The sequence below is a fragment of the Sus scrofa genome, chromosome 16, assembly GCF_054392235.1.
Source record: "Sus scrofa isolate SSC_HxYL_T2T_F1_AM1 chromosome 16, Sscrofa_HxYL_maternal_Yorkshire_Landrace_v2.0, whole genome shotgun sequence".
Classification (NCBI taxonomy): domain Eukaryota; kingdom Metazoa; phylum Chordata; class Mammalia; order Artiodactyla; family Suidae; genus Sus; species Sus scrofa.
The window spans coordinates 75,299,276-75,307,354 of record NC_139398.1 but is presented as its reverse complement, the minus strand read 5'-3'; the positions used below and the strand labels follow the sequence as shown (position 1 = coordinate 75,307,354).

Here is an 8,079-nt window from a genome sequence, read left to right as displayed (position 1 = left end):
AGGCCTGGCTTTTGCTTCTCTCTGTTCCTTTCTCTTCTCTCTTTTACTAGCTACCTGTATTTCACTTGGCTGCCAGTGCATCTGGTAAGCAGATGGACTGAGACCCAAGGTTTACAGTCAGAATTTTAATGCAGGTATGCATTTAAACTCTAATGTTGGTTCCACTACCTTAGACAAGTCAGTTACCTCATTGGCAGTGTTTCATTTTCTGAAAAGTGCAGGTAGCAATTATATTACCTGTGCTGTACACCCTCTCCCTAGAGTTGGAACACTCATAGAGATGTTTGGTAAGCTGTTGAACTATGTATAGAATTAATATTACATAAATATTATTTGAGGATGAAAGTCAGTGGGCTCAACAAACATTTAATAAGCATCTATTATGTGTCAGTCTCTGTTTGGGTGTTGGGGGATTTAGAGGTAAACCAAATCATCTTGGTGCCTGGCCTCATGGGACTAGTAGGAATGAATCAGGTGATTTTAAATGAAATAAGAGTTACAGAAGAGGAAGATATGCATATGAAACTGGGAGTTCAGGGGGAGGCGTGGGGAAGTGACATTCAGTTGAGCCTAAGGAATGGCAGGAACTTGTCTGGGTGTAGAGGAGGTGAGAGCTGTAAACACAACTGAAAGACAACACGTGAAGTATAGTGTGTCAGTTCACAGATGGCTGGAAAGGGGACCGCTCTCCACCACTTGCTCAGGGTACCTTGGTCTGTTCCCAAGTGTGTCAGGAATGAAAAAGGTAAGGGAATGCAGCTTAGGATGCCTGGAGGCCATTCTGAATCTAAAGGGCTCAGGATAGCCTCTCTCCTAGGGTAGAGTAGGAATCTTCAAGTGGTACCCATGGGGCTCCACTGTGACAGAAGTGAGATCACTGGCATGCTTTTTTTTTTTTTTTTTTTTCCTCCTTTCTGTTTGGGGCCACGCCTGCAGCATATGGAAGTTCCCCAGGGTAGGGGTCGAATCAGAGCCGCAACTGCTGGCCTAACCCACTGCACCACAATGCGAACTCCTGGCATGCTCTTGTTGGCAAGAAAATTGTTAATGGATAGTGTAGGGAAAGGCAGTGGTGCCATATTCAGTACCTGGCAAGCATCTAATAAATGTTTACTGGCTGCATAGGTGGGAGTGGTTGTTTTCCCAACTTTTGGAAGAGCCCTGGAATCCACATCACCTGAAGCTGAGGGGAGTCTTTGGGGCCTTGTCCTTTGGGTCCTTGGAGTGGTGATGGCTTCATGGAGCAGAAAATCCAAAATATTAGTTTAATGGCTATTGCAGGATATGCTTCAAGCTGGATGGGGCTCATGACTTCTTCCCACTAGTCTGTTTATGTCTTTTATTTAGTCCGCAAACATGTATTACCTATGTGAGAATGGAGACAGGGAGGTGAACTTCTGGTCTACAGAGAAAATGAATGCAAACATATTACTTTAAATATGTATCATGGGAAAAGTTCAACGTGTTATAAGAAATGAGAAGGCTTTCCCACTCTGTTTGATTCAGTTAAATTCATTTCGTAGTTTCATTCAGATAGAGGACATGCCCAGCATTGAATGAGAGGTGATGAATACATTAGGACATTGATGGCCGCAGAGAGTTTACAGTCAGACAGGGGCAGCCATGTGCCAGACAGGGGAGATCTGCTTGTTCCACATCTGTACACGCCTCTCTTGAGTGTGCCTACCTGTACCGCCAAGGCTGGAAAGCTAAAAACCCATTTCTGGAGTTCTCATTGTGGCTTAGTGGTAACAAACCCGACTAGTATCCATGAGTACCTGGGTTCAATCCCTGGCCCCGCTCAATGGGTTAAGGATCCAGGGTTGCCGTGAGCTGTGGTGTAGGTTTTGCACATGGCTTGGATCCTGAGTTGCTGTGGCTGTGGTGTAGGCTAGCAGCTATAGCTCCAGTTCGACTCCCTAGCCTGGGACCTTGCATATGTGGTGGCCCTAAAAAGACCAATAAATAAATAAATAAATAAATAAATAAATAAATAAATACCTGTTTCCTATACTCCTTGCTGCTGGGTTTCTCTTTGAGATTTAGGTTTAGCCAGGCCTATGCTTGTGCAAGACCTGAATTCAAAACTGAGTTAGGGGAAAAAAAAAAAAAAAAATTGGGTTGGGTGGAGAGGAGGCAGCAGCCGGGAAGAATCCCTTTGGCTGAGTTGACCCAAAAGGTACAGCATGGCACTGGAGTTCTGGTGGTAGCTCCCCAGATTACACTGAAATTGATTTTTCCCTGTAGCCAGAAAATGGGCCAGTGGCTTCCAGGACTCTCACTTCCAGATTGGGTGGTGAGGGTGGTGTGAGTACTTTGGTGGTGTTATGGAAGTCATTCCTGGACGCCCAGGCAGAACTTGCTCTGCATTGATTCTGAACTCACTTAATTCTCTTAATTAAATCTGTGTCTGCTTGAAATAGCTAGAAGGGTTTTGTCTCTTCACTTGAGCCCAACTGATATGTCATGCTGTGAACTGTAGGTGCCAGAAAAGTCAGAGAGGGCAGGTGAATGTGCAGCAGGGCAAGCAGGGAAGAAGTCCAGAGGACTGCTGTTCTCTCTGCTCTTTCAATTCTACCTTCTACCCTCAGCCCCTCTTCAATCCCATAATCCACCTTCAAATGAATTAACTGATTGATTTAAGTATCAAACAACTGCAGTGCACAAAGCACTCTGATGTTGGAGGTCACAGTTGTGAACCATTACACAAGGTCACTGTCTCCATGATGCTTAGGCAAAGATATGTTCTACCAGCACTCAGGTAAACTGGAGTTCAAGATCATGGTAAGAATTATGAAGGAGGGAGTTCTCTGATGGCCTAACGGGTTGAGGCTTTTGTGTTCTCACCACTGTGGCTCTGCTGCTGTGCAGTGTAGGTTCAATCCCTGGCCCACGAATTCCTACATACTGCCTGTGTGGCAAAAAATGAAAAAAAAAAAGGAGTTCCCGTCATGGTGCAGTGGTTAACGAATCCAACTAGGAACCATGAGGTTGCGGGTTCGGTCCCTGCCCTTGCTCAGTGGGTTAACGATCCAGCGTTGCCATGAGCTGTGGTGTAGGTTGCAGACGCGGCTCGGATCCCGCGTTGCTGTGGCTCTGGCGTAGGCCAGTGGCTACAGCTCCGATTCGACCCCTAGCCTGGGAACCTCCATGTGCCACAGGAGTGGCCCAAGAAATAGCAAAAAGACAAAAAAAAAAAAAAATGCAACCCCCCCACAAAAAACCCAAGAGAGAACCTGAAATAAACGTTGCAACTCTCATTTAAATAAAAAAAATTATGAAGGAAAAGAAAAGGAAACTGGGAGAGAATGATGGTGTTAAGTCTGCAGGAGAGCATATTTTGATTGGGAAATCTGGGAGGATTGCTTGAGTAGGTAGCATTTAACGTGAGCCACAAAGGATAAAAAAGGGTCAGCTGAGCCACGGTAGCAGAGGAGGAATAGGAGAGATGCCAGGCAGAAAGAGCAGGGTGTGTATGAGCAACGTTAGGCTTTCTCAACATCTTTCCAGCACTCCCTTGTGTAACAGCCATAGGATAATGGCTCAACTCCTTACCCTTTCCGTAGTCTCACTAACTGGAACCCCTCTATGATTTGACATCTTCCCAGAGATTTCTCCTCTTTTTCCTATGTGACAGAGTTTCTCAACCTTGGCACTATTGACATCTGGGGCTGGATAAGTCTTTATTGTGGGGACTCTCCTGTGCCCTGTAGGATGTTTAGCAGAATCCCTGGTCTCTACTGTCTGGATGATAGTATTAGCCATCCTCCCTGAGTTGTGACAGCCAAAATCCAGACATTGCCAAATGTCCCGAGAGAGGCAACATCACCCTCCTTTGAGAACTGCTGCTCTGTGGGTAGCCCTGCTTTGATCAGGATGGTCTTCTTACTGGCTCTTGAATGCACTTTCAACTTTTATGTTTCCACACCTCCACTTATGCAGTTCCCTCTAACTAGTACCAGCTCCTCTGCATCTCTACAAACCCTTACCTATGTACCTATGAGGGTAAGGCTTTTGTCTGCCCAGCATCCCTCTGTCTTTTGGGAAATTTGTCTTGGATGACTCTCATGTGTTTTGAGTGCTAGCGAAAGAGTGATCTGTGTGCAGAGGCACGTGCACTGGGTTCCCTTTCCTTCTGTGCTCAATTAAGAGCTCAAATGGTAGAAGTGAGGCCCACGCAGAGCCAACCAGTCTTTCCATTGGTTTTCCCTGAGTGGGCACTGCCTTTTTTCTGAATTGTTAACTCTGAGTACAGTGCTCTGGGCTGCCACTGGCAGGGAGCCTGCTACTTGGAGAGAGCCTGCTAATGGCAGGAGGCAGTGATGTTGATACGCAAGTAGAAGCAGATTCAAGAAGAACTGAAAAGTAGGGGGACAGTGCTATCTATGACCACATTATTAGAGGCTTTTTATTCGGAGACTTATACTAAAGCATTCATTCCTATTCTCATTTTTGCTGTCTGTTTTTGTCTCTGTCTCTGTCTCTCTCTCTTTCAGCCAGTTTGGGTGGTTTCTGTCAATTTGCATGGAAAGAGTCCTAATGCACTTTTCTTAAATGCCTCGTTCAGGTATCTTCTCTTTCATGAAGTCCTCTCAACACAGGACAGTCTGAAGAAAATGCTTGCTTGGATTCCTAGCTGGTGGTTTTCTCGAGCCAGCAGCCAGTTCTGTGCCTCTCTCCCTAACTTTTAGTGATGTCCTGCTGGCATTTGAAATCATCATAGTGAGCATAACACCATGGAAATCAGCAAATGCTGCAAATCAAGGCTGTCCTTTCTCCCATGCCACCTGTTTACTAGCATACTGCTGTCTAAGTCTTCTCAACTGTGCCATCCATTTGGATATTATCATGTACTAATTCATGACATTTCTTGCATTTTGAAAATGGTGAGGTTAGGAAGATAAGTGCCCCAAATGTACACTGCATCTAAGTTTTCAGAAACTCAAAGGAAGAAAGGGTCCTGAGAAATAATTTGGCCTGTGGTCTTCATTTCACACACAGGGGCAAAGAGGTTCAGAGACATTCAGGGACCTGGTAGTTAGTTGTGGAGTTAAGACAGAGTCTTTTGACTTACATGTATTATTAAAATGTGGGGGTTTCTGGCCTTCCCCTATGCCTTTTTCAACCTTTCCTTTCTCCAGTTTTGGTACACAAGAGTGTTTGAAAAGGATTGTTGAGTCATTCCAGATAGCTAAATGGCCAAGATCCAAGTTGTCAGTGCTTACTTTCACCAAGGGACTTTGGGGCTGTGAAGTTCTTCAGAATGAGGTCATTCCATATGGGGTCTTACTAATGTGGCAGCACTGGGGAGACAGCTGTTAGTAGAGGGGACTTGCTACCATTCCATGCAAAGACCACGATGTTGGAGTGAAGGCTGGCTGCTCTGTGTACTGTGTCACTTAGGATGAAATTGCAAGGAAAGCTTTGCAGATTTATAAAAATCTAAAATACAATTTATTTTTTGACATAGATGTTGTATTTCCAGTAATTTATCCTGGAAGTGTGCATAAGGATATCCATCATAACCTTCTTTGAACTAATAAAAGCCTGGAAACAGTCTAAGTGCCAAGCAATAAGGGACTAATTAAATAAATCATGATACGTACATACATAGAAGCAGAACTCTATGTACTGTTATGGAATTACCGGTAAGGTATATTGTTTAGTGAGAAAAGGTGCGGAACCATGTGTATAGTTTGCTACCATTCAAGTTAAACAAAAAATGTGAGCTAAACACACCCAGAAACACATGGACATATGAGCACAATCTATCTCTAGAAGGATATACAAAAAATTTTAACAGCAGAATTGTCTCTGGAGAGAGGAACTGGAAAACAGCAGTAAGAGGGAGAGTTCTTTTTTCACTTATGCCATTTGGAACAATTTGATTTTTTAAACAATGGAAATCTATTACTTGTTCAACACTCCTTCCCCCAAAAAATAATAAGGAAATTCTGTGTTTTAGTTATTGCGAAGTCCTCCTTTGCTCTGATGGATAAGATAGACCTGGGGATGGGGATGTGACAGAGAGTTTAGAGAGTTAATAACCCCCGACAATTGTATGCCTTCTTTTAAAAAAGCATTTCAAAGGGTAATCTGTTGCCGTCTTCCAAGTTTGGGACAAGTATTTTCCCCATTTTGCAGCTGAAGGGAATGGCCCATAAGCAAGGCCATTTTCCCAAGGTTACCCAGTGAGTACAGGGCAGTTGGGATGAGAGCTCGGATATTGCCTGAGCATAAGTTCCTTCTACTAGATGATGTTTAGCTGGGCAGAGGGCTTCAACAAGCAGAGTAGTTTTCATGGGAAGGAAAAGAAGAACCAGAGAGTTCTAAGAGGTTCTTCTAGTCTGAGGTTTCAGGGGAGTTAAAGCCCTGAGCCAGCTACAGTCCCAGCATAAATGAAGTCAGACCAAAATAGACACAGTTATATTCAACGGGAAATGACCCAGAAAAGATCCAAAAAGTTTCCAGATGTCACTTGAAAGGCCTCAGTCAGAGAGACTTCATTTTGGAATCTGATGCGGAAAGCTATTGATGAGGTTTCTCAACTCAGTCTGTGGATCAAAAATGAATTGGCATTTGATTTGAGGAAGATGCTAAGAAAGTCTAGAGGTTTTTGCTTTGTAAAAATTAAGCTCAGAGAAAGTAGCTTATGAGTGAGTATAGACACCAAGACTTTGCCATGTTTTGCCAGCATGATTTTAGGGAGAATATGAGAAATAAAGGGTCTATTCCTGCCTTTTGGCTGAGAAGAAAAGCATAAATCTTAGATTGAGGCAATGAGGCATGAGGAAACTGCATAAATGAGATTTAGCTGGTGGCTATAAAGAAATGTTTTATCTGCTAGCTGTTGTGAAGTGGAAGGAGACTAATTTCTCTAAATGTTGTATTTTAAAATACTTCTACAGGTTTCTTTTAAATAACACTCAGAAGACACTTAGCTATACATGTCTTATTCACTTATTATGGGTATAATACAAAATTAAAAACATCGAAAAAAAAAAAAACATCGAAGCATGCAAGAGTGTGCCTAATGTACTACCACCTATGGAGAAAAAAGGCTACACACACACACACACACACACACACACACACACACACACACGTGCGCGCGCGCTCATGTGTAACCATTCTTTAAAGACTTACAACCTGGTAGTGGTGGCTCCCTCTTGAGAGGAGAACTATGGAGTTGAGAAGGGGTGGGAGGTACAGCTTTGACTGTACTGTCTCAATTGAACAGACGCCTGTATTACATGTTAAAAATAAAACACACTCTTAAAAAAGCTCAAAGGGAGTAATCCCTGCTGTGGTACAATGGGATTGATGACATCTCTGCAGCATCAGGACACAGGTTCAATCCCTGGCCTGGCCCCGGGGGGCAGGGAGGGGAGTTGTTAAAGGATTTTATGTTGCCACAGCTATGGGGTAGGTTGCAACCATGGCTGGGATCTGATTCCTGGCTCAGGAACTCCATATGCCATGGGGTGTTAAAAAACAGTGGATTAAAGATCCGGCGTTGCCGTGGCTCTGGCGTAGGCCGGTGGCTACAGCTCAGATTCGACCCGTAGCCTGGGAACCTCCATATGCCGCGGGAACAGCCCAAGAAATGGCAAAAAAGACACACACACACAAAACAACTCAAAGCGAGCACTGAGCCATTAGAAGGAAAGAAATAATGGCATTTGCAGCAACCTGGATGAACCTAGAAATTATCATGCTAAGTGAAGTTAGACAGTGAGACACTAACATCATATGATATTACATGTGGAATCTAATAAAAAGGACACAATGAACTTCATTGCAGAACAGATACTGACTCACAGACTTTGAAAAATTTACAGTTTCCAAATGAGACAGGTCGGGGGGTGGGGGCGTGCACTGGGGGTTTGGGATGGAAATGCTATAAAATTGGGTTGTGATGATTGTTGTACAACTGTAAATTTGCAATAAAATTCATTGAGTAATAAAAAAACTCAAAGGGAAAAATGTACCTTTAAAATGGAGACATTTGGTGGTCACTCTATTAACCAAGTAAGGAAATTGAGTATTACTGAAAGCATAAAACCTTACATTATCTGA

General features: G+C 43.5%; 1 long non-coding RNA gene across 1 annotated transcript in view; it reads left to right on the top strand.

Moving 5' to 3' along the window:
- LOC102168193 (uncharacterized) overlaps positions 1–8,079 on the top strand; it is a 51,287-nt gene that overhangs the window by 15,287 nt on the left and 27,921 nt on the right. The gene's annotated exons all lie outside the window — the stretch shown is intronic.